Source organism: Rhinolophus sinicus, linkage group LG02, assembly GCF_036562045.2.
Source record: "Rhinolophus sinicus isolate RSC01 linkage group LG02, ASM3656204v1, whole genome shotgun sequence".
In the NCBI taxonomy this organism is placed as follows: domain Eukaryota; kingdom Metazoa; phylum Chordata; class Mammalia; order Chiroptera; family Rhinolophidae; genus Rhinolophus; species Rhinolophus sinicus.
Genome location: NC_133752.1, coordinates 65679672 through 65706379, shown reverse-complemented (window position 1 = coordinate 65706379; position 26708 = coordinate 65679672). Strand labels below are relative to the sequence as shown.

The 26708-nt window shown below is 37.3% G+C and overlaps 1 pseudogene; it reads left to right on the top strand.

Moving 5' to 3' along the window:
- The first annotated feature begins 12833 nt into the window (after window positions 1–12833).
- On the top strand, window positions 12834–21043 carry LOC109453735 (small ribosomal subunit protein eS1; annotated as a pseudogene).
- The last annotated feature ends 5665 nt before the right edge of the window (window positions 21044–26708 follow it).

Genomic DNA, 26708 nt, shown 5'->3' with positions numbered 1-26708 from the left:
CTTCTCTTAGGAACAGAGAACCAGAAACTCATTGTCAGGGTACACCACAGAATTCAACATGAATGAGGCACGCTGCAAATTTTGGGGAATTATTTTTCTTTGCGTATCTCTATCTTGCATTATGCATATGCATTCTTTTTGCATGGGAAAAAACACAAAATATTAAAAGGAAATAATAACACTTAGTTTTGACATAATCTTATGGGACCCCTAATTACCAGTTTCTGCAAAACAGATAACTGAGGTTGTTTGTTTTCACCCAGTATATTCAAGCACATGTGCCATGTGTATTACTATCCACCTGTAAATCTAAACAGTTATTCTCACTGCCCAGCAGATCGTAAGCTCTTTGTGGAAAGGTGTCCAGTTTACCACTGTCTCATCAGCACCTAGCTCAGTACCTGGGGCACACTGCACACATTTGACAAGTACCACTGGACCGCACAAGTACATGCTCTTTCCATCACCTGTGTACTCAGTTTAGAATTCTCTGTTGCTCTCCAAATCTATACGTACAATATCTCTTGAACATTTTTACCTGAATGTCTCACAGACACCTCAACACAAGATTTCAAAATATGTCCCTTTTCCATGCTCTTTATATCAGTGAATGCCACCACAACTGATGTCACTAACTTTTGATAGCCCTAGATTTCTCCCTTCTCAATTACTGAGTCCTTTCATTAATTACTAAGACCTATAGATTCTCCGTTTCTAAATCCCTTGAAATAATTTTACCTCTGCCTTTTCCCCTGCCATTCTCTAGGCACTCAACACTTATTAACTGGATTACAGTCATATCCTTATAATTCCACTGAGTTCCATCTATTGTTACCACAGTGATCTTCCTAGAATGCAAATTTGATTAGTTTTACCCTTTTTAAAATTCTTTAATATCATTGGAACACATTTTAGGATACATTTTAGACTCTACTTTAAGGTAGTTCTCCTAATAATTTTTTGGATTAAGAACATCCAGCTTTACAAAGAATCTATATAGCCCCCAAAAGAATTTAAAATACTCCCAAAGTTTTGCTATAAAATATGAGATATTACTATATATATATATATAAAATATAAGATATCATGAGTTACATACTTAAAATAAAATGTAGTGTAATTTTTTCGTTATGCTAACATTATCAGCAGATTCACTATTATAACTATTTATATCACTCATAAATTTTTCATATTTTTTTCTCACCCTTTTTCCCCCTGTGATTTTGACATTCCTAGACATACAGCCCTTTTGGCGAAGATAACATGACACCTCAGCATTCTATGCAGCACTATAAGTCTTAGATAGTGAGCAAGGGTTAATAATCCCTAGTATATTCTTTTCCAAGAGTCTTGTCTCTTTTCTTTCACTAATTTCCAAAGAGTTTCCCTGTCTCATTAAGTATTTAAATTGCAGCAGTCAGTATTCTTGCCTTGTTTGTGCTATATTATACCTGCTCCTGTCTCTTAAATGCAAACTCTCTGGGGCAGTAATTTGTTATTTGTCTAATATTGGTCCACCATGTACATTTCCTGTTTGAAGCAATAAATAATAATAACCACCTGGTTTCTGTAATACGAAAAACAGCATGAACAGAGCTACAAGACAAATTATGATTCAGAATATCGCAATCATCTTGGGCACTCACATTTGCCTCAAAGTGCTAGAAAGTCCAATTGTTCTGTTCTCCTCATCTAAAATAGCACATCTATTCATTTCTTTATACTATGCTATTTAGTTTCGTTTGTTTCTCCCACTACTACATACTAAAACCCTATCTTTTGTATTGTTAATTCACAGTTTGCTTAGATATTTCATGGCTGCCAGTACATTTTCTGCCAATAATCTTTGATTTGTTTCCATCAGGTCTCATTTGTTGGTTTTACGTGATGAGGATTTAGACAGAAAAGCAGTTAACTTCATTCAACTTATGTCCTCTTTCTTCCTATGGACACTACATTATAGGTGTTTCTACTTAATGTAATCAAAATTTACTACTGAGCAATCTCATTTTCAATTCGCACAAAGGCTAAATTTTTATCTAGCTTTTCATATCATATTTCACTCTTATGCTTTCTCTTGCACAGTATAGATTAAAACAAAGGAAAAATTGCATTGGAATGTCTACAATTACAAACAAATGCCCTGTATAATAAAGTTATATTCAGATCACAGCTAATTATCCATAGAAACAATATAATGATGAGTTTTTGAAGAATTTTATAAATAATTTTATAAAAGAAGAGATTTCCATTGTGTCTAACTATATAGTAGCAGATTGCAAACAGACGAAAAGGGCCACAAATTCCTCCATCCCAGTATACATGCGTCTTTGCAATGACTGCCATCAGGATGTGAGCTCTGTCTCTCACCTGATGCATCTGCATTGGGACTTGTGACTTACTTTAACTATAAGAAGAGGCTTGAAAATCACATTTACACTGTGGCTTGTTCCTCTTGGTGATGTCCATGTTCCCAGCAGCACTTGACGAAGCCCAGACTAGCTTAATGGAACACAAGGAACCATATGAAGCAGAAACAAGCCATACAGTTTACTCTCCCTAGACCTGTCAACTACCCACATGAAAGTCAAAAACACCCTAGACTCTGCAGCCCCAGTCACAGCACCATAGAGATCAACCATGATAACCCAGACCAGAGAAATCACCTAGAAGCTGACCCAGAGAACTGTGAACAAATGAAGTGGTGGTCGCTTTAACTTCTGGGCTAATTTACTATGCAACAATAGATTGATAAAGTAGATAACAGTTTGCTCTTTGTATTATAGATATGTAGAAAAACACAGTGATGCAAAGTATAGCTACAAATTAATAGGGTATATCTTGTTAAGAAGCAAGTATCCTTTAGCTTCCTTTACTTTTCCATTTGTTGTTGTTTTTGTTTCTGTTTTTGTTTTTGTCTCAACCACCAAAAAACATACTATCCAAAATCCCAAACCACCCAAGAAAGCCCACAGATGGATGCAAAGGGAAAGTTCCGAAACTAGAAAAGAGGGTTGATATGTGCATATTTTAATTGCTGTCATTTTCATTGATCCATTACTAAATCTAATCATAATACCTGTATATATTTCTAGGAACTCAAAAAGCAAATGTGGTTTATAAAATCATATTATTTTAAATGATATCCATTAAAAAAAGGAACTAGCCATTTTAAAAAGTTTGTTATAATAGAATTTAGCAATATAAAAAGTTACATTCACAGAGCCTTGTAATAAAACAATTTTAGTTTTGGTAGTCTGATAAATATTGGAAAATTATGAGTCCATAATTTAATTTAAGAAAAATAGCTAAATCATTGTTCATTTGATTATACTTTCTTGTGCCAGGTAACGTTTAATTGACCTCTAAGTCTTAGATCTGGTTAATAAATAATATCAGTTGTTACAAACAATGCTGTGAACCATATACATAATATACACTTTTTTATTATAATTTCTTACAGTCACCAGTATCAAAGTGATACAGGACAGTTAGCATGTCCCTAGGGGTAGACAGGGAGATTCCTGGTGGAATAAACAAAGTTAGCCATATCTTAAAACTTCAGGTTTTGAAATCTCTCCTTTGCTCCAAGACATAATGTAACAAGGCCTTGAGGTTAATGATAAAATTCATTTTGGCCTGATAAATGGAGCAGATCTCATAGATAAACAGTGCATTACTTTGCTAATTCCTTTAGGATGGGCAAGCAGAACAAACCTGGTAGACGAATTTCATTAGAAGGTGCCAGTTCCCTTCTTCACACAAGTTCCCTTCTTCAAACAGCTCCCCTTCCCCAAGCAGGCAAGGGAAGGTATAAAAGTAAGAGCTTTCGCCTCAGTCATGGGGCACCCCCATTCGGGACCCCCTCCTGCTGGGAGCTGCAACCTCTTCTCCTGCCTCTAATAAACTATCCTCTTTTTAAAACTTTTTGCCTCTCCCTGGTCAGTGTTTCCATTCTTCAGTTTCACGAGACATGATCCCAACACACACTCAGAAACTTGCAGCAGATCCAACATCACCTACATCATGAGTGTGGGCTGGGATCCTATCTCGTGAAGCTGAAGGTTTTGTTGCTTTGGAGACAGTCGTAGCCAGCTAGTGAGTGGTCCACAAGCAGAGATACATCATAGGCAGCAGCAAGAGATAATTCCTATAATAGTGAATAACAGAAATATGAGAAAGGTTTCTTTCAGTCCTGTTAAGCTAGGAAGCCATGAAGTAAGGAAGGATAAATCTATACTAAAGAATCCTGTTTTCAGTTTAATATTGGAAATTTTAATTAACTTTGAATTATCAGAGAGACTGAAACAGCATATTCCTTTAACTTTTTATATTTTTGATTGTGTTTGAAAAGTAGATAATCTATGGCAGCTTTGTTTGTGAACTGTTATTCTGTCCTGCCCTAACTTCTGTCTTATGGCATGGATAGCCTGTGAGGTGGCATTTAGGGTTTTTGTCATTGAGTAAGATATTTGACTGTCTTGCCTTTTGTATGTCCCTTTCTATAAAAGAACTCTCATCAGTGAAGAGCGTTCAACCTGGGTTGTCTAGGGGTATTTTTTTTTTGTACACCTGTTTTAGCAGTATAGGCTTGTATTAAAACTTATTGGCAGTTAATTCTTCCTCTGTCTCTGGGAGGAAGGTGGTTAAGATTAGTATGGAGCAGGTCCGTATTGCAATTGCAGGACCTTTTAAGAGGGCCTGATGCTGCTGGAGGTGGCTATTAGTGAGCCTGTGACTCTTATTAGCATTTAAAAGCCCTTGAATGTGGTGTGTGTCAAAAACGAAAAACAGTTAAGTCTTGTCCCATTGTGCAGTTAAGTCTTGTCCCATTGTGAGCTTGGTGGCTTTGGGAACTAGGATGGCAGCGATAGCTATGGCCTGGAGGCAAGCTGGTCAGCGGAATGCTAAGATGTCTAGTTTCTTACTTAAATAGTTTTTGAGTCCTTTTCAAGTTTAATGTGTTTTACTTTTTTAAAATTAGTTTTAGGTGCACAAAACAAAGTAATAGACGTTTATTATTTATATCCCTCACACTGTGTCAACCCCCTTCCCCCATCCACTACCCCTCTGACATCGCACAAAGCGAATACATTTCTACTGTCTCTATTCCTAATGCTGTACTCCACTTCTTGTAAGTATACATATATAAACTTGTAGTTGACATTCATTATTGTTCAGCTTCAGCTTCAGGTGTACAGTGCAGTGATCAGGCATCTACATCTTCCTGAGGTGGTCTCCCTAACGAGACAAGTGTCCATCGGATACCCTACAAAATCTTTACAACATTATTGATTATATTCCCCAAATTAACTTTCATAACCCCGTGGCAATCTTGTGCTTACTGTCTGCTTTCTAAACCCCTCACCTTCCCCTTTATCCCCAACCCCCCTCCCAATCTAGCAACCCTCAGTTTTTCCTCTATGTCAGTGATAAGGAACAAGCTGAGTAAAATGAGCCCAAATCTGGGGGTTTCTTTATCTTTAAAACCAAAGCAGTTTTCAGAGGAAAAAGGTCCAGAATGAGCATTTGAGACAGAATAAATGGCTTCAATATCAATTAGGAAATTAATAGGCTTACCACGTCAGGGTCACCCACAGTTTTACCCCCTGTGATGAGAACAGCTTGGGAGCCACTGGGAACTTCAGGCCCAACAGTGATGACATTTATGGGGAGGCAGTTGGTCCTTGCTCCCTTCAGAACAAGGGGTACTCTCTCCTGTAGTCCCTTTAGTCTGTACACCGGGTACAGCTGCTTTGGAGGATTAGGAATCCAGTGATCTGGGCTTGTATATCCAGAGTAGGCTCTTTTATCTGGAGCTTTCTCTCTGGGGCATTTGGGGTGTCCTGAGGTGGCTTCAGCCTTGGGTGTCTATAACTGTGGCCAAAAGTCTGGCCTGGCTCTGGTCTTATGCTCTGGTCTCACTGTTCCTTTATTCCTCGTTCTTCTGTCTTGGTTGTTACAGACATTTAAGCAAATTCCTGGCCTTTTCTAGGATCTGAGCCTCTTAATCAGGGATGTAACAGTGGGTCAGAACCATTAGAATTCCCTGCCAGTTAGGGGAAAACATTAGGCTAAGCTTCCTTATATTGGCCTATAGCTGATACTGAGGAAATCACATGAACTTTAGCAGTTTTACAATATAAAAATTTACTTAACTATTAGCAAAACTTAGTTTTTAGATTTAATTTTTGAGTAACCAAGGATCTGATAGAGAAAATATAAAACATAGAAAATTATTCTGGTGATATATATACTGACAACCAAAAGCAAGCAATTAGCACTTCCACTGGCGAATCTAGAAATATATTTGGCAACCTTTAAAAGCATAGGATTTAGTAATAAAATATAAGATATATTTATTAACAGATCTTAATTTCTCTTAACATTCGTGTGACAAGTTAGAAATAGATGAACTTATGATGTACCTAATAATTAACACCTCAGTATTTTGTTATTTTGAAATACCTAGATATTTAATTTAAGCTATTATATTTTTTTGACAAATTCTGTGACAGAGATATCATGACTTTAGTATTCTGGGACTCCAATTTAAAGGCTATTTCCCTTATAATGAATCTCACGGTGGTTGGTCACTGTAGGACTTAGAGCAACTGAGTAAGGGCACTGGCTTGAGAATTAGCCTTTAGTTTTTTTTTACAAGTGCCACATTTTTCCTTTAGTTACTTCAGGCTTAGTTAGGCATTTGTGTTTATAGGTGGATTAGGAGATGGGTATTTGTTGAAGGGTCCTCCTCAGGAGAGGAGGATCCCGCGGGAGTTCTCTTGGAGGAGTCTCTTCAGGAGGGGGTCTCCCTAGGGACAGTCTCCTTTAAAGGAGTCCCCTTAGGAGGAGTCCCCTTAGGAGGAGTCCCCGTAAAATGGGACTCATTAGGGGAAGAGAGGCAAGAGATCACAGCCAAAGGAGCTGGGTTACTTTACATTTCTTACAGAGATTTGGGTTGTCCCTCAGGGCAAAAAAAAACAACCACCTGAACATATGGAACTTCTGACCATTTGCCCTCCTTTCTGCAAAACAGGTCTAGTCGCATGATAGTATTATAATTAATACCTCCCTCAGAAGGCCAAGTCTCCCCATTTTCCAATGGGTATTTAGGCCAAACCTCTGAACAAAAGAAAATCAGGCGCTGTTTCTTCAAAGTCTAAGGGTCAAATTTGTCCCAATATTTCAAGATGCAGTTCAGGGGGGTGTAGGCACATGAGTGCTGATTGCCCATCTGAAAGGGAGGAAGAAGAGAAAGGTGTCCCTTCGTAATTCATCTCCCACAATCTGCTCTGAGGTGTCCCCCAGACCCTTGGGCCATGGACACCGGGCGACCAGTTCCGGGGCGGGTGGGGAGACACGATGCGCCAGGATTATTCGCGTTTACCTGGGCGTCCCGGCCAGTACCTGGGGTGGGCGGCCTACCCTGGCCGTGCCTGAATGTTCCGTGTTGGCTCGCAGGCCGATAAAGGCTGTGGCCTATAATGAGATGCCTTAAAGTAGCGGGGTGTATACCGCGCATCTGGGCATCCCAGAAATTGATTGTATGAGTAATATAATAGTGGCCTTCTAAATAAAGATATTTAAGGAGAGAGTATGTACTCAAAGCTTGTAGGGAAAGCATGTAGCCTGTGCAGAAAGACAAGGAGGAACGCTTTGATTCCTAATGTGTAAGAGAGTGCAAAACGAAAAAACGGAAGCCCTAAAAGGCTTCAGATAAAGTTTCCTCCTTAAGGTAAAGTGAGTCTGGAATATGTTGGCCCTCCTTAAAAATTTTGCCTGGCGGTGGCTGACTGTGGCCTGGCAGGTGGTGCTCCAGAGTAGCTGTGCTTTTGTGGCCTTTCCCCCTCTGGGCTGTTGCTGCAGCCCTGATGAGCTGGGGGCGGAGCCAGGCAGCAGAGATACTGAGTGGGGTCCCCAGAGTACAGTGAGATCAAGGAAGAACAGGGGATGATTTAAGAGGCAATGTTAAATGTCAGTATATCTTATCCTGAGTGACAAGAGATGTCCTGTAGAGGCAGAGGTTCATGTTCTTACTTTAAGATGTCTTGAGGTCGGCAGGGAGTGTTGAGAAGGTCCCGCAGGGAAGAGTTCCTAGACCAGCATCTCAGAAGTTAAGGAGAGACAGCAACAGGATGAAAGAACAGCAAAGACAAAGGAGTCATCTTGCTGGAACCCTTACGGGCAGTCAGGCTGGGAGAGAACCTAAAGAACCTTTGGAAATTCGCCGCAGAGCTGCCACGGCAAAAATTTCCTCAGTTGTCCGCAAAGGCCCACAGGTCCTGGCCGCGTGCCAGTATTCAGTCTCCTCATGGAAAGGAGGACTGGGAAAGCAACAGGGAAGGGGAGGGAGCCTCCGAACGGCACACTTACAGGCAGTCGGGCTGAGGGAAAACTCATGGAGCCTTTGTGGGACACACTGTACAGTGTCAGAGTCCCACAAATGCTGCCAAGGGTCATTCACTTCAACCACATGCCGTCTTTGGGCTTCATTCCACCGGAGAGAAAAAGCAAGAAAGAAGGCAGTTAGACTGTGGCCGACATTCTTCCGGCTCAGTGCCTGAGAGGATCAACCAGAGCCCTCCTGTAAGACCTGCCCTGGGAGTCTTGAGAGTAGCAGCCACACTTTTCGCATTTCAATGGCTGACCAAGGCCTATTGTTTGCATGGTAGAATAAAGAAGACAAAAAAAAAATGACGAAGGCCAATAGTGTGGGCAAGTAGAAAGGCACAGATAATATTTACTCTCCTTCAATCCCGGACAAGCCCCCAAATGATGTAGGTGATGTTGGATCTGCTGCAAGTTTCTGAGTGTGGGTTGGGATCATGTCTCGTGAAGCTGAAGAATGGAAACACAGACCAGGGAGAGGCAAAATGTTTTAAAAAGAGGATAGTTTATTAGAGGCAAGAGAAGTTGCAGCTCCCAAGCAGGAGGGGTTCCCGAACGGGGGGTGCCCCATGGCTGAGGCAAAAGCTCTTACTTTTATACCTTCCCTTGCCTGCTTGGGGAAGGGGAGCTGTTTGGAGAAGGGAATTTGTATGAAGAAGGGAACTGGAGCCTTCTAATGAAATTCGTCTACCAGGTTTGTTCTGCTTGCCCATCCTAAAGGAATTAGCAAAGTAACCACTCTTTATCCATCAGATCGCTCTATTTATCAGGCCAAAATGAATTTTATGATTAAGGCCTTGTTACATTATGTCCTGGAGTAAAGGAGTGATTTCAAAACCGGGAGTTTTAGGATATCGCTGTCTTTGTTTATTCTACCAGGAACCTCCCAGTCTACCTAGGGAGATGCTAACTGTCCGGTATCAAAAGGGGTCTCTTAAAATAAAAAAAAAATTTAAAAAAAATTAAAAATCAAGTTTTCCGAAGTCCTACGGTGAATCTCTCAAAGATTCAAAATTATATCCTTATATACTTCAGTTTTTGCAAATAAAAATAATTTTTTTAGAGAAAATTATTCACCTATACCAGTGAATTGCATTACTTATGCATGTTTGTTTCAGTTCTGGGTGGAGAAACCCCAGAAAATAACCAAATACTAGTATATTTGTACCTCTATTCAAAAGGGTTTTCTTTGTTTTGTTTCTTCTTCCATTCTTACATATTTGCAGTAGGCTATGAACCAGCCTGCCTTAGGCCAGATAACAGCATTAAGATAATTTGACCTGACCCCAGGCTAATGCTAAAAAAAAAAAAAAAAAAAAGCCTGCTGTCACGGTCTCCTTTAACATGACAGATTCCTGACTCTGTAAGAGCTTCCCTGACCACTGAACTTGTAGTGTGCCCTCAGGAGGAAGAAGGCAGGAAGCAGAGCTGCTCCCACACTTGAATGTTGAGACTGTTTGCTCTGGTGGTAAATGAAAATGAAAGAGAATTTCAGCCAAGTATAAATAGTCATTCTAAAGAGTCTTCTAACTTGGACCCACTATCTTCACCTTGAAAAATGTATCCTCATGTGCTACTTTGTAGTTACTTTGTAATATCTTCAATCAGTCGGGCTTTGTGCTTCCTAGCACGTTTACATGACATGACTACATCCAAGGCAAGCATATTAATAGCATGATCTTTTCGTGAAATATACCCAAATATAGTGCTATACATTTTTAATCCTCTCCTCTCAAAATAATAATTTACAACTCTTACATATACTCACTATTTTCTGTGTAATTTAATGGAAATTAACTGGGACTGTAATACATTATTTATATTGCTCCTAGAATTGAAGCCCTGTAGTGCTTTAGAGTGTTGTAATTTATAAAATTATCTTCTCCCAATATCATATGACAAATAGGTTACCACAATCCTTCTCCTAAACTTAATAAAGTGAAAAATAAAATAAGACAGAAGACCTGAGACATGCAAGAACCAGATTGGGAGGGGAATGCATAAGCCTTTTGCTCTAAAGTTTACTGTCTGCCAGACCTTGAGTTATTTTTTTTTTGTAAGAAAAACTTAAAGATTATGGAAAATTCATATGAAAAATAAGAACATTTATGAACAATAATCAATAATGGTTTTTGTTTAACAGCAAGTGCCTGAAATATATTAGAAACTTTGTGAATGATAAAAACAGTACAAAACTAAATCAGGGATGTGAGATAAACTACTTATTGCAAGTAAACTCTGGATTTAACTCCTGTTTTTCCTAGCAGCAAAGGTAATAACAAAAATAGGGTAAATATAGATTTCATTGTTGGATAAATGGAAACATCCAAGTGCATTTTGAGAGCAAACATTATTTGCACTAAAGTTTGGGCAGCACCCACACTGCACTTCCCAATATGAGATTATGATAAGCGTAGTTAATGAACCATGTTTTCAGATATGATTTTGTAAAAGATACAGTATCGTTCTAAAAGACCATGTGTTTAATAAGTCTTGGTACATAAAATCTGGAACATGGAACTAAGTGATAACCCAAGAAGGCTTTTGCATAAGCAACTAAAATAATACCATCTAGATATTTTAATTTGTTTTGCTCTAAATTAACACAAGGGGTGTATTTAAAAAACACTACTTTCTAAATAGGAGTACACAAGGGACCTGTTCCTTAGATTCTCTCTTTCAGATATTAGGTGTTTGCACAGAGATTTTTGGCAAGTGCTGAATTATATATGAATCAGATTTTTACTTTCTAGTTATACAGAATTTTATGCTATACAATGATTATATTTTTATAGCTCATTAAATTTTGCAAAACACTTTTTTTTTGCATTATCTCATCATATCAAATAAACCCACCTTGAATTACAGACATTTTTATTTTGCATTTTACAGATAGGAAATTGAGGCCTTTATAGAAAAGTAGATTGCCCAAGATCAGTTTATTTGTTCAATGGACGTTATCTATTTTCTGGCTTTTTTGTTTTGTTTTGTTGTTTTGTTTCTAGGCACTGTGTTTGTAGTGGGCATACACTCATAAGTGATAATAAGACAGATGTGGTCTGTAAACTGGGACTTCCACAAAAATCTCTCTTTCCTCAACCAGGTTATCTGAATTCCATCTGCAAGCCCCAAGACAACCTTCATCTCTAGGCCACACACAAACTTCTACAGAGCAATCAGATTATCTAGCACCAAGGAACATTTACTGAAAGTTTGTCTCTAACTTTTATCCAAGATCGAGTAAATATCTCTTTTTTATTGGTAAGGACCAATCCCGTTTTTCACCTAATTTCTTCACATCGTTGTGAATGTAAACAGCAAAATCTCTAGCAGTAAGATTCTTATATTGAAGTCTGAAGTCGGCCACTTTTACCAACTTTCTGAAGTGTGAAAACATTACTTTATATACCCGAGAATCAATTTCCTCAACTGTAAAAAGTGCATATTAATAATATCTATCTCTAAGGATTTTCAGGAACATCAGATCTAATATATTTAAAACATCAGTCACACAATAAGTGCTCATTAAAACTAAATGCTTATTACAGTATTAATATTAGGCCCTGTCAGTGCCACAGCAGCACATGTGAATCTTAGCTCTCATTAGAACTTAATTTTCTCCAACTCAGCTTTATTACCTGTGCTGAATCTGTTCTGTTCACATGGCTCACATCACGTAACCTTGGTTTTCACCCCTACACCAGGTTGTGCTGCAGGCCTGGAGCCAGGTCTAGTGGCAAGCTCTTGGTTAAGGGAGGAGACTGGGAACATAAGGTCCTCTGTCATCAGTCAGCTCTATTAACTGCTCTTCTGTGTTACACTTGTAGCAGGGAAATCATGGATATGGCAGCCCCAGACTCTAAACTGTGATGCCCTCTGCCAACATGCCTCTTGGTCTTTTTGCTATCTCTCTATTTCAGGACCACCACATTTCCAGGTGCTCTCCCTTCTATTTTTCCACTGCCCAGAGTAATTTATTTCTAGACAAGAAACATATCACTTTCATCTCGTCACACTTGGTAAATCGTCTTCCCATTTGGGGGTTTAATTTTTTTTAGAGAAAAGAAAAAAAAGCCACAAAAACTGCTAGTTTTACCTCTTCCCCCATTCATCTTCTAAATAAATGAAAAGGGAAAACATATACTATAATGCCTCGAAAAATTATTTGGTCTCATAATTCTGGTCCTTCAAAGTCTGACAGCCCAGGGCTGAGTGTCCCACCATCTGTGGATAGATTTCCCTGATGCCTGTGGGTGCTCCGCCTCCATTTAAAACTGGCGGTGATTCCCAAAAACCTACTATGTCATACGGTTTTCCCTGCCTCAGGCAGAGAGACGGTGCCCCTCTTACCTCTGAGAAGTCTGGCTCCAAGGCAAGATCCTGTGCGGGATGTTTTCAGGCGTGAGGACAAGTAATTACAAAGGCGTTACGTGGCAGTCATTATGCGGGGAGCTGCCCTCCATGTAGGAGACTTGCGTGCAGCCCGTGTATTGCAGTCTCTGGAGCTGCAGGCAAGGTCTCAGGCACTCGGCCACCACGCTATCCTGCATGAATACATTCCTCACCCAGTGTTTCAGTCAGAGGCCCTTTATAGGGTCCTTCCGCAGAGGCCTCCCCCAGGTGCCTCTGCTGAGGCCTTTTATGGGGAAGCCAGCCCTCTCCCTTCAGCCTCTTGCTTAGACTATCACAGTAAGTGATGAAACATGTGACTGTTACTTTCATTTTGCCTTAATCAAGGACTCTGACACCTGGCAACTCAGCTCTCTCCAGTTCAACCCAGCCCCTGACAACCTCCCATAATGAGAGATGGCCTGGAATTATGTCTAACATGTCTCTCCGAAAATAAAATGTAGCAGAACAATCAGCTCTAATGCGTCTTTTGGAGCAAAAATTAATATAAGATCCAGTCTTATTTTACTATAATTAATATAATATAATATAATATAATATAATATAATATAATATAATATAATAATACTGGGTATAATATAATAGTATCAGGTATAATATAATATAATATGATAATAACTGAGTCTCATATAATAAAATATAAGACCCGGTCTCATATTAAATTTTGCTCCAAAAGATGCAGTAGAGCTGATTGTCCGGCTAGGTCTTATTTTCAGGGAAACATGGTATTGTTATATTACCTAGAACTAAGTTCTTTCTACCTCATTTCAGTTCTTTACACGTGGTACTGTTTCTATGGCCTCTTCTCCACTCCCTGTATGTACATAAATCTTAATTCTGATCCCAGGATGGTCTGCCCTGCTCCTCTGCAGATAACAAGAACCTCAACTATGCTGAGATTACAATATGTGATAGAATACGGATTTCTCTCCTAACCCCATTTCTTATCCATAAAATATGCTTCAGGTATCGTAAAATTCCCTCTGTTTTGGAAACATAGGAATCAAATTATAGTAACTTATTATCTGCAGATAATAACAGATTTTTTTTTTCTCCAAGGAATTTCTAGTAGTGTGTTGTGTTGAAATTTGTATTTGCTTTGGAATCAGAGAACTGTGGATTCTGATCTCAGCCCTTCCACTTCCTAGACTAACCTCCAAGTATTAATTTTCTTAATGTAAAAAAAAAGCTACTATTACCCCCTCCACAGAATTGTTAGTAAATAAAATCAGTAGCATATGTAATGTACCTAGGAATGCACTTAGCCCAGTATGCATTCAAGCAACATTAATAACAAACATGTATAAGATGATTAGAATTTGTATATGAAGATGGGGAAAGAGTTTTATTAATGTATTATAATCAATAAAATAACATGTTAAGCTACTGATTTTGATGGTATTCTACCCTAAAGTATCCATAAGGGTAATTGGCTATAAATACACTCATAAATGATATTTTTAATTAAAATTTCAGGTAGATTATTTTTCACTGATGCTCACTTAGGTGTTGAAGAATAACTTCCCAAAAAACTTTTTTAGTAGAGTTGACATGAAAATGTTCTCTCTGGTACTAATAAGGTGACCTCTATAGTTATATTTTCAGTCCACATTTAGTTCTTAACAAAAAAGCATGTCATTAGTGTACAGTGGGATCCATGCCTTTCTATACACTGTGATATAGAGAAATAATTTTGTTTCTTTTAGTCCTCATGTCAAGACCTGAAGATATAAGTTAAAAGGAAGTACATGGGAGCACTCATGCTAAATTAAATGCTGAATTAAAACATAAAGCCTCAAAGACTTCTTGCCAACTCTGAATCTTGATATTGTTAGAGTACTTGATTTGAAAAATAATTGCACCCTAGCCAAGACTATAAAGCTTGACCAAAAGACATACCCAGTATATGGAATTGATGAAATATCAACAAATGTTTTAAATAATCTAATCAGCCCTGTCACTGAAATGAGGCCGAGTATGGTAGTCATCCTTAGCAGAATTTCACATAAAAATTTACTTGCAACCAACAACAATTTAACAAACTTGTTAAAAAAAATAACTTGCTAAGTGAAATTGTTATATTTTAATGGGTATACGTTAAAGTTATTCTATAATTTAACATAAAGTGTCAGGTATTATCTTTTGGTAGTCAACCCCACACCAGGTCTTCAGCACCAGGGAGAAAATGGACTTTCTATAGTCACTGATCTCCGGTTCATTCCTCCTTCTCGCTTTTATTCTTTCAGCAGCAGGCACAGTATGGGCTTCCTGTAATTATTGAAACCTAAGTAAAACCACATTCCCCCCCTTTGCTTCTCAAACCCTTCTAACACATTTACCATCGATACATTGCTATAAATTCTTCTCTGATTGAATATGTACAGTTGTTTCTGTTTTCCTGTCTGGACAACGATAAATGTACTGTGGTAGTGTGTGGGTGATATCTACCATCATGGAATCTACCAGGACTGCCAAAAAAAGGATGCACATTTTAAGAGATGTTATCTATGTATTACTTTCCGAAGTTGAATAGAATTATAGTAGCAATGTGTATGACATTCGCTCAAAAGAAGACGTTAATCAAAAGAATGCTAGCGTCACCATGCGACAGGCAGGACAGTCAAAGAAAATGGCCGGAACATGGTTATTGTTCAAGGAGTACAAGACCACTTTGAAGTGGTATTTGAAATTCGAGAACATTGTGGAAGTATGACGACATAAGTATGCAACAGAACCTCCAACACGCCTATCAACCGCATGCACTTTTGATAAGATTGAGATGCATGGTACTGTGTGTGATGTGCACAAGGGAAGATCCAGGAGGCCTCACACAGCAACAAATCCTGCTGCTTCTGCTGTGGTGTTGGAACCGTTTACACACACTTGCCACAGAAGTCTACCAAACAATGTCCGTAATCAGAAGGGTCTGGACACTGATCGTAACGACTTTGAACACCTCTTGTAATTGAAGACGTTAAATGTGACTTGTATTCATCTTTTGTTATCAGTGTATATTGAGTATTACAATTTTAATAGTTTTTTTTTTCCTTTCTTAAAATGTGTATACATTTTTTTGGCACCCTTTGTATATCTACCTTAATGGGATTATATCCAAGAGGTTAAGAATGTTTGTTGGTGCAAAATTAAATTAATTTAATTTTAATCGTTTACAAGGTAATTCTCCAAACACGATTCTATTTAAATCCTATAATGCAAGGATAGGGTAATAAATAATATTTACAAATATGTAAATTTTTATGCATGAACCTCAAGAGATTAATTGATCTGCTTGTGATCATAAAGCTAATTCATTTGTGAAATGACGATGGTAGCAAGCAGTGTCCTTAGCTGTAAGGAAATGAAACTGACTCTATATATTTTAAGCATAAATATAGTATATCAAAAGCATATTGTGTAACTCATAGTATTACTGGAAGGCTCTAGTACCAGGCTTGAAAAATGGGCAGGAGCAAAGGGATGCTAGATGGCAAATAGACTAAGCACTCAGATACCAAAGCTGTGATACCTGGATTTGTATCTCACCATTGGCCACTTAATATCAGCCTGATTTTAGGCAAATTGCTTATTTTTTTCTGTTCCCTAATACTTCATCTGTGGAATAGGGATAAAAATAGTGCCTACCTCAGGTAATTTTCATAAAGAACAAATGATTTTAATCAATGCAGTGTTTAGAACAGTGTTGGGGCCACAGTGAGATCTCAATAAATATAAAAATTAATACATGAAAATCTTGACAGTTGGGGATAACAACCGCTATATCTCCTATACCTACATTGGGTTTTGCACTTCCTACCACCAGACACTGGATGCTGCCCCTGGCACCACAGCACATCTGCAGCTGGGAACATGTGGCTTTCCCCTCCACAACCAGGTTGAATGCTTAACTTTCCCTGCACCCATTACCAAGTCCTGGTTGCTGATAACAATGCACATACTCATGCTTCAGCAGCCATAAGTTTAAAACACCTTTCTCAGGTTCTATAACTGCAAGTAGGCCCTTTCCAACCAAGGCCCATTGAGTAGAAAATTCCCCTAGCATATAAAGGGAGTTCATATGCTGAGCAAACCGAAAAAAAAAAAAAAGGGAGGGAGGGAAGGAGGGTAAAAAAATTGTCCTCTCTAGCTACATGGTACCAAAAGCTGGGGTGTTTTTTTTTTGTCAGAGAATGAAAAGATAAGTAAGATATTAATAGCAAGCATTTGGGATGTGGGAATGGTGCTTACTCATCTTTTATGTTACCAAAAAATGCCATCCTAGTATCAGCCCACAGTCAGGGACTCATATCCAAGTTCTGTTATTCTGCATTGTGTAAATTTTGAACAGATTAAACTGCTTTCTTCTGCTTCCTTTTCTCTTAGTATCTAACTCTACTCAGTTTTCCCATATTTCTGGACTCTAATAAAAAAGAACTCATAGGCATAGTGAGTCAAAATAACCAAAATGTTATTATTATTGTTGTTGTTGTTTTTGTCATGTGACAACCAGCAAATTGAGTGTATCAGGTATAATCTTTGGGTCACGTATTATTCTTCTCTGGAAGATTGTTTCTTCATTTCAAAGATCTCATCTCAGCTCAGTTTCATTGCACATAAACAGGGCTTAACACCTCTCCTTTCATTCTCTTTTTAAAATCTCTGCTCTCACTACATAAAATGGATAAGGAGTATTTTGCATTTTATAGCACATGTGCACAAAATGTGATTCTACAAGGATGAGTCTGATTTATTTAAAAGCATAGTGGGACTTAAATACCTTTATACAAATGAGTACTCTCTAGGAGTTCTCTCTGTTGAAGTCTATGTATTATCTTAATGATGCATTTGTGTTTGATCACATCTGGAACTTCTCTATCAGAAATTGACATTTTAATCAGTTTAGAGTCTACAAAAGTTATTCTATATTGTCTAAATTATATTTTATTTTCATTAATCATATAAAGATAATACCAATAATATAACATATTATTTATTAGATTGGTTGTGAATAATGTTTGCAGAAAAAATGCAACCCATATTATAAAAAAAATATTTTTCCACTAAACAGGATTTTCAAAAAATAGTGCTTTTGGAAACAATCCTTAAGTAGATATTTTGCTGTGTGACTTTTTGAAACTAACCTCATTTGATTATACCACATGTCCTGGTTGTATTATTTATAATATATAAAATGAACCTCATTGCCCTCACTCACTTAAAATCTGCAACTGATTTGTTTAAGGTTATTTGTATCCTGTCTGATCAATTCTGTTAGTCCCGGTTTCTAGATATCTCACAATGCAAATACATCAACAAGATATAAATATAATATATGGCAAGAGAGAAAAGAAAAGAAAATGGAGCAGAGAAAATAAATGATATAGTCCCACCATTACATAGGCAGCTATTTAACCCTGGAACCTTCACGCCTCCTGGCTAGATTTCTCCAAGAGACAACATCTTGAAAACTAATTCCATTTCCTTAGAACTCTCTAAAAGCTTCAATTAAATTGTGTACATACACAGAAGCTGAACCAAAGGTCACCTACCCAAGCAAACAGGGAAAACACATAATTGTAAAACATTCAGTAAGTGTGTTTTAAACAACTGCAGAATGTGCCAGGTTAACTTCCAAATTATATAGTAAAGAGCTAGCCTAGAAAACTGGCACATACTTGTTTTTTTCTCCTTCAACTTCCTTCTTTCTAATAGAGCCTAGGATGTTTCATAATCATTAAGAAAATCCCATTATTTAATGTGCTTCTTTAAATTCCAATGAATCACATCCATTAGCTTCATCTAGATAAAAATGTTAATGAATATATTATAATCATAATTGGCTTTAGACTCCTGAAACAAACAAAAAATTGAAATATTAAATGAATCATTAAGGATCTCGTGTACCTTGTGTTTGTTCACCAAAATATGTACCAATTTATAATCAAATGATATCCATTTTAACAAACTCAAGAAGAGAGGAAAGTAAATGGACTGGAAATAAAAACAACAATCTCTTTTCACAATAGTTGCCTCTACAATAGTTGGAATATTTGCAATATTTTTGTACCCTAGCCTATTTTGACTACTTTATTTGTTGGTGAGATATTTGTTTTTGTAAGGCCACAGCAATAAAGACACATAAAATATAACTATAATGCATCATTTTGCAGGTCTACTAATTTATTGTCTCATAAGTGTGACAACAGAAATAGAGCCTCTATATAGAAAGTTAATCAATTTTTTAAGGTACATAAGTATGGGCAGTTTACAAGCAAATATTGAACACATATTGTCCAATGATAGAAAAACTGAGATAAAATGTTTTGGGGGAGGGTTTAAATAAACATTAAAAATAAAGTCAAAGCCTAAATATGTGAAAATGAAAGATGACATTGTCATGAATTGATATTTTCAATTTAGAATGTATTCCCTGAATTTTGAAGGACTGTGGATTCCTGTATGTTGAGTAAAGGATCACACAAGATAATGAACTGTCATAAACTACTTGTTTCCTCTTATGAAATCAATCCAGAGAAGCTATAAAAAAATTTGGACTTAAACCAGGAATTAAAATTAACAACGAAAGAAACCCAGCAATAATAGCAATGACAAACCCCCGGGGATACAAACCATTTCTTCTATGGTATGTGCTAGATGCAAGAAGAATGAGGGTCAGTGTCCCAACCAGAAGTAAAGACAGAAACTCACGTAGATGGCAGGAGGAAGCTGGAAACAGAGGTTTTCAATCTGTTCTTGCCTCTTCCCAGCACAGACTTCAGAAAATCATGCTGGGCCCTTTCACCAGAACAATCAACAGCAGTTGTCCCGATGTAAGTACAGAAATCTATGGGAGAATTATCAGTTAAGCACAATCGCTGCTCCCTACTGCGATGAGAAATTATAGGAAACAGGAGAGCATTGACTAGAAAACCATGAGAATTCATACCTCCACTACTTCCTTTTCAAAAACCCAGGGTGGTTAGATTACAATCTGGAGACTATTTCCCCCTCAAAGCCGCTTCTCTCTAAGGATTTATAATGATACCTAAGACAATACTTGGTATGTTGTTGCTATATAGTCATCCACCCAAGGACTCAGTGCTCACTTCCCCATAAACTCCATAAGAACAACACAGACTAATGACTGGCTTTAGCCCTTTCTAACACGCAATCCAGACAGTGTAGCTGTATTAGGGGATATACACAGAGAGATAGAAGTGTCAATATCAGACAATAAAAGTCCCAGAAAATGGAAAAAAGTTTTTTTTTAAAAGACAGATGAAAGGAAAAAAAAAAAAAAAAAAACCTTAAATGAGCTATACATTGACAAAAAAACAGATGAGGTAAAATGTGAAAACACCAAAGACAAACAAAATTCTTTAATCCTATAGAAAGAGATCACCTATACCTTTTGGCTCCAAGCAGCACCCTGGTTGTCAGCAAGAACAAGTGCCTTACAAAAGGTGACAAGAAGCAAGCCAAGAAGAAAGTGGTTGATTCATTTTCTAACACAGATTGGTATGATAAGCAAGCACCAGCTATGTCCAATATAAGAAATATTTAAAACGCTAGTCACAAGAACTCAAGGAATCAACATCACATCTGATGATCTCAAGAGTTTTGTTTTTGAGGTGAATCTAGATGATCTGCAGAACAATGGAGCTGCATTTAGAAAATTCAAGCTAATTACTGAGGATGTTCAGGCCAAAAACTGCATGACTAATTTCCACGGCAAGGATCTTACCCGGGACAAAATGTGCTCCATGGTCAAAAAATGGCAGACCATGACTGAAGCTCATGTTGATGTCAAGACTACTGATGGTTATTTGCTTCATCTATCCTGTTTTGGTATTACTGAAAAATACATCAATCAGATTTGGAAGACCTCTTATGCTCAGCATCTACAGGTCCACTAAATCCAGAAGAAGACAATGGAAATCATGACCCAAGAGGTGCAGATAAATGACTTGAAAGGAATAGACAATAAAGTGATTCCAGATAGCATTGGAAAAGACCTAGAAAAGGCTTGCCAAATTATTTATCTGCTTCATGATGTCTTTGTTAGAAAAGTCAAAATACTGAATTGGGAAAACTCATAGAACTTCATGGTGAAGATAGCAGTTCTGGAAAAGCTACTGTGGATGAGACAGGTGCTAATGCTGAGAGAGCTGATGCATACAAGCCCAAGTCCAAGAATCTGTGTAAAACTCAGACTTTCCATGGTACAAATAAAACCTGTTTGTGATATTTAAAAGAAAGGAAGGAAGGAAGGAAGGAAGGAAGGAAGGAAGGAAGGAAGGAAGGAAGGAAAGAAGGAAGGAAAGAAGGAAAAAAAGAAGGTCACCTACAAAAGTCACAGGACACAGGAAGACAGTATAATATTCCTACAATGTTAAAGGAAAAGTATACTGAGTCAATAGTTTGATATTCAGCTTAATTATAACTTAAATGGATGGCATAAAAACAACAAAAATGTGCCATGGAGACCTGAATTGGTAACACTTTTGGAATAAAGACTCAAATAATAAGTAAACTTGGAAAAGTTAAATATTTTAAACTCAGCCTGCTTATAAAGTCTTATTCTTTTCGCTCCACCATACTGACTCTAAATTAACAGGAATATTATCTATATTTAATGTGTTTGTATTTAAAGCATAGTACAGAAGCAAAAACTGGCAGCAGTTTATGCTCTTAGTAGGAGTTATATATAATTATTTAAAATTCAATTCAGTTAAATGACAATTTCTTTACATATGAATAATAACACTTTTCACTATATTTATGTAATTATAACTTTATGATGATTGTATAAATGAATAAGTCTGAGAATGAATGTGAGATCCCCCAAAAAATTAGAGGTAGCTAATTTTCCAATTGAATTGACTATAGCATTTGTGTAGCCCTTACCATGTACAAGACATTGTGATAGTATTTAATGTGAATGAGGGAAGTGATCGTTATAATAGCATAGTGATAAAAAAGATAAATGGCCATTTCAACTCTCACCTCCCAGCCCATATTAGTAAATTATATTTGTTCACCATTAGACTATATCCTAAGTATAACCGGGTTTCACAAAACCACTGGTACCCTCCTGTTCCCTTATCACTGCTTCTGTAGCAGTAGTCTTCTAACTCTTTTCCCTACACTACACTGTTTTTGTTCTATATGTTTTCTCAGCATCAGCTAGAGTGATTGTGTTAATGCTTTGGTCAGATGACAGAGTTCTCCTCCTCAGTCTTCTCCAGTGGCTTCTCACACAGTGAAATAAGCACTTCCCATGTGTACAACACTCTTCTAGATGCTGACATGCACAAACTCATATGTTCCTGAAACAATAGCCATGTTCCTGATAAAGGAATTAAAACAGAGAGAAATGAAGCATCTGATCCAAAGTCACCTAACCAGTAGTCAACAATTTGGAGTTCATGATCTTTCCCTCTGCTTCAGCTCTATCCAAACTTCCCAATTGATTAATGTATGTTCCTCCAATATCCTTTCTCTTTTGCTTTCTTAATATCAGACCCCCATCCTTAGCTAGACACATAGATGCTTCATAAGAAAAAGAAAATACTGTCCAGCCTCTCTTGGGGCTAGCTGTGGCCATATGCCTAAGTTAAGGCTAAAGAGATTTAAGAAGAGGACTCTAAATGAGAAACTTCCTTACCAGATGTCTTTGACTCTTCTTTCCCATCTCTTTATCTTTCCTGATTCTTGAGATGCAGACATGATGGCAGGTGCTTGAGCAGACATCTTGGATTGGTAGAAGAGACCTACTCTTTAAGGGCAAAAAAGAAAGTTAGAAAGGGCCTGAATCCCTGATCATAACCAGTCCTGGATATCCTACCTCCAGACTTCTCTTACTTGAGGAAATATAAATTCTATTTTGTTTTTGCACTATTTGTGGGTTTTGTGGGTTTTTTTGTTTGTTTGTTTTGTTTTGTTTTGTTTGTGTGTTTTTTTGTAACAGCACGTGTCCCAAGTCACTGTAAGTAAAAAATATTCAAGTGAAATGTTGAGTATTTAAATTAGATATAAGAGGAGTGGAGGTCATTTACATTGGACATATAAGTTATATGTACAGCCTGGAGATGTGAATAACACATAGATATTCAAAGGCAAGAGATGGATGAATATTTGGAATACAAACAGACATTATTATCACATTTCTTAAATAAACCAATGACATAAGTGCATGGGTAAGATTATTATGTATAGGATATGATGAGAAATCAGGATGTTTGCAATATATTTCTAATTTCTGTGGTTACTGTCAAAGCTAATACTAATAAAATATACATTCAGGACTTACTATATGCTGAGTATTGTTACACATATCACAAAGACTGATTTATTTGATATTTACAACAACCCTATGTGATAGGTACTATTTTTATCTTTACTTGAGAGGTAGGAAATTGCGGCTCAGAGAGGTGAATAACTAACCAAAGATCAAAGCATCTGTAAGCATTGGAAGCTGGAGTTGAACCCCAACCATCTGACAGTGTCTACATACATATTTGCTGCCTCTGTCAGAAACTACATAATTCTGTTTTATCATGACTGCTTGTTTTGTGCTGTTTTTTTGTTAGTTTATGATGTTCTCCAAACCAAGAAACAAACCTTAAGCAGCAGTAACTTTAGAGCTAGTGAAATGCCTGGCACTCAGGAGGTACTGAATAGATGTTTTTGAATGAATAGTGAAATTAATTGAATCATGCATACCAGTTCCCACTTTCTTAAATACAAACAAAAGAATAGATTCTAAAGCCATGTCTCTTCCCAACATTAAACATTTAAATTTCCAACATTTACATTATTTTTTTTAGATTGCAGTAAATCTATTTCTTATCATCAGCGAAATGAACAAGTACTCGTAAATCACATAGTACCTTGCCTGACACAATCAAAAAATGATCCTGAAATTTTCATTTAAGAATGTAAATCTGTATACATTAAGCACTAAAGTCTGACTTCAATGAAAATATGCACTTGATTACAAGATAATGTAAAGGGAAAATTTGCTCCAGATAAAACCCTGCCAACAGCACTTCTATAATGCTTATTGCTTTTAAATGTTAGAGGAGCGTGATTAAAAAAAAAAAAAAAGAAGAAAGTCTTACATTCAGTTTCAGTATTGTGAATTTGTACGACATTGGCTTTTCTCCTCTTCTAAATACATTTATTTATGTATTTATTTATTTATTTATTTTTTATATTCTTTTATTTTTATTTTTTGCTTTATACAGAGGTTCCTTCATTTATTCCAGCCAAGATCTGGAAGATGCCGATTTATTGCTCTTTGTTGCCCATTTGTTCAGCTTTCTACCCACATCCGTGCATACATCCACAGTCACATAGCTAGATTTTTGGAGATGCCAGTAAATTGCAGAGTTCCCTTCTGGTAAGTGAGAGACCACATACCACTCACTACTTCCATTTCTGCCTCTGTTCACAGAGTCGCATATGTGGAAGCAAAGATAACTGGTTCGAGTTGTCAAAAGTCGAATGCTTTCAAGCAGTTGCTCTGACTCAGGTCCTACCTCCCAGCAGATATATGAGTATTTTCCTAGCCCTTCATTACACATCAGAACCTGCATACACCCAAACAGAGCCAACAAATTCCAGACCCAAATTCCAGAGACTAAAGAATGAGAGACTCATAGAATGAAATAAAACCAGAATTAAATAAAACCAAAACCAGTAAGATGTTCTAACCCTTACCAAGTTTCATCTGACTTATTCCAGGTATAGACATCACCACCAAGTGCCAGAGTCTGGGGGAACCACTGGTAGAAGAATAAAAAGGCCTCCCACAACCAGTTCAGAAAACCCTAAATGTGTGATGGAGTATACACATTTAGACTAAAAAAGTTTCCAAATGTGAGACTGAGCAAAAAGTAGGAGAAACGGTTTACATGGCAAGATTTACATTTTGTTCTTCCTATAATGAGTTGTTTAAAGCTATGAGTACCCTTAGACCCCCAGATGAAAGACATTTGATTTCATTCAGTCCGGGAATGTTTTTTCTCTTTTCAATTTGGATCTTGAACGTACACTGCAAAACCTCCACTAGTGTCATCATGCATATATTTCAGATTCCCCAGAGGGACCCTTTTCTAAAGTTTTCTGAACAGATCTATACCTAATCTGTAGTAGCAGCAATGCTTTTAACACCAGCTGTTTCCCACTACTACTGTTTAGACACAGTTCTCACCACCATTCCCTATTTTTCACCAACCTTTGAAAGATCAAAGCCATGAAGTATAGAGACAATGAGCCCAGGTCACCTCTGGCAAAAGCAAAAACAAATGAAGGGACCTCTAGTTAAGCACTTAACAATGTGCCAGTATCATTCTAAGCATTTTGTATATATTAAGTAATTAATCCTCTGAACAATCCCCTAATATAGTTGTCATTTTTATCGACATTTTTTTTCTCAAATGAGGAAACTGAGTCCCAAAAAGATTAACTTAACTGGCTAAAATCACAGCAAGTAGTGGTGTGTCCGGATTCAAATCCAGGCAGTCTCACTCTAGAAACTAGTCTCTTAACTACTATATTATATTATTCTACTTCCCATTAATAAAGATGGCTAATGTCATTTAAACACTTTCTAGGTCTCTTCTAAGTGCTTTGTAGAAATGGGGTTATGAGGAGCCATCTCTTTTCAAAGCCTTAGCAGATTGGGAAAGAACATTCCTGGGTATTCAAGTCATGTTAAAGGGGTGGAACCTAGTGTAGTTGTCAGTCCATTTTTCCATGATGGACTTTAGGAATGAAGAGTCAAAAAAATGGGGTAAGTGTATGGAATGGTGTCTTTGGTTCACATTCTCATTACCTTTAGTTAACCACGCCTTTAACAAAGCTAAGGAAAAATAGTACAATATGGGTATTTGCATTCCCTATGATTTACTATTTTGTTAATTGTTTTATTACTTGGCAATCCCTTCTTGCATACCCAATTTAATATTTAAATATGAAGAGACAACTAGTTTGGGCTATCTGAAGGAAAATTTAATCTGAATGCTATCTGGTTCATGTCCACTGCTTTTCACACTGAGATTATTAAAAAATGATTTAAATCATTGAGTTTAGAACTCTGATTCAAATTACAATTGGAATGAGGAAATGCATGCAGAAGCTCAACAGGTAGGGAAAAAAACGGTAGGTGCATCATTAGAGATGTAGCAGGATCAAGTATTGCTTTTAAGAAACTGGTTGTCATTGCTTGTAGTATATTAAACATTTTGTAGAAATTTGCTGAGGAAAGCTGAGAGTCCAGGGGTCTCTCTGAGCATGACTGAGATACCAGACACGGGAGATGAAATTGCCCGACATGAGAAAGTAATAGCACTGTGGAGACTGGAGTTCAGGAACCCAGGACAAGTAGCGAAGGGTATCAGGTAGGGAAAGAGGCCCAAAGAGATGATGATAAGCTGAGGTCTAGTGAAGCAATCCAGTCAGCAAGAAATTCCCCTTGGCGTGCAAGAAATGATACGTTTTTAGGACAGTGGTTCCTATTTAAATTTGAATTTTTTTCTTCCTTGGGCTCTAATTACCCTTTGCTACCCTTCATTAAATGTCCATAATATGCAATAACCTTATGTGAGTGGTGATTTAGGAAAATGAAGGGAAGGATCAAGCTGGCTGGGTCTGGCATGATGGCAGTTGCGGGAATTTAGAGTGCTGATGACAATGAGCTCAAAATGGTGAAGCTGGCTGCACTGTCTTTTTTAGAAGAGGATTGCAAGCCCCCTGAAAGTGCTGGTGATATTGATGTGACTCCAGAAAGTTAGAGTGATCTATCTATCCATCCAGAGCTTCCCCGATTGCACCCCCAAAAAAGACAGAGGGAGAGAGAGAGAGAGGAAAAAAGTTTATTTTCCTTAGAGAATTTTAATTACTTT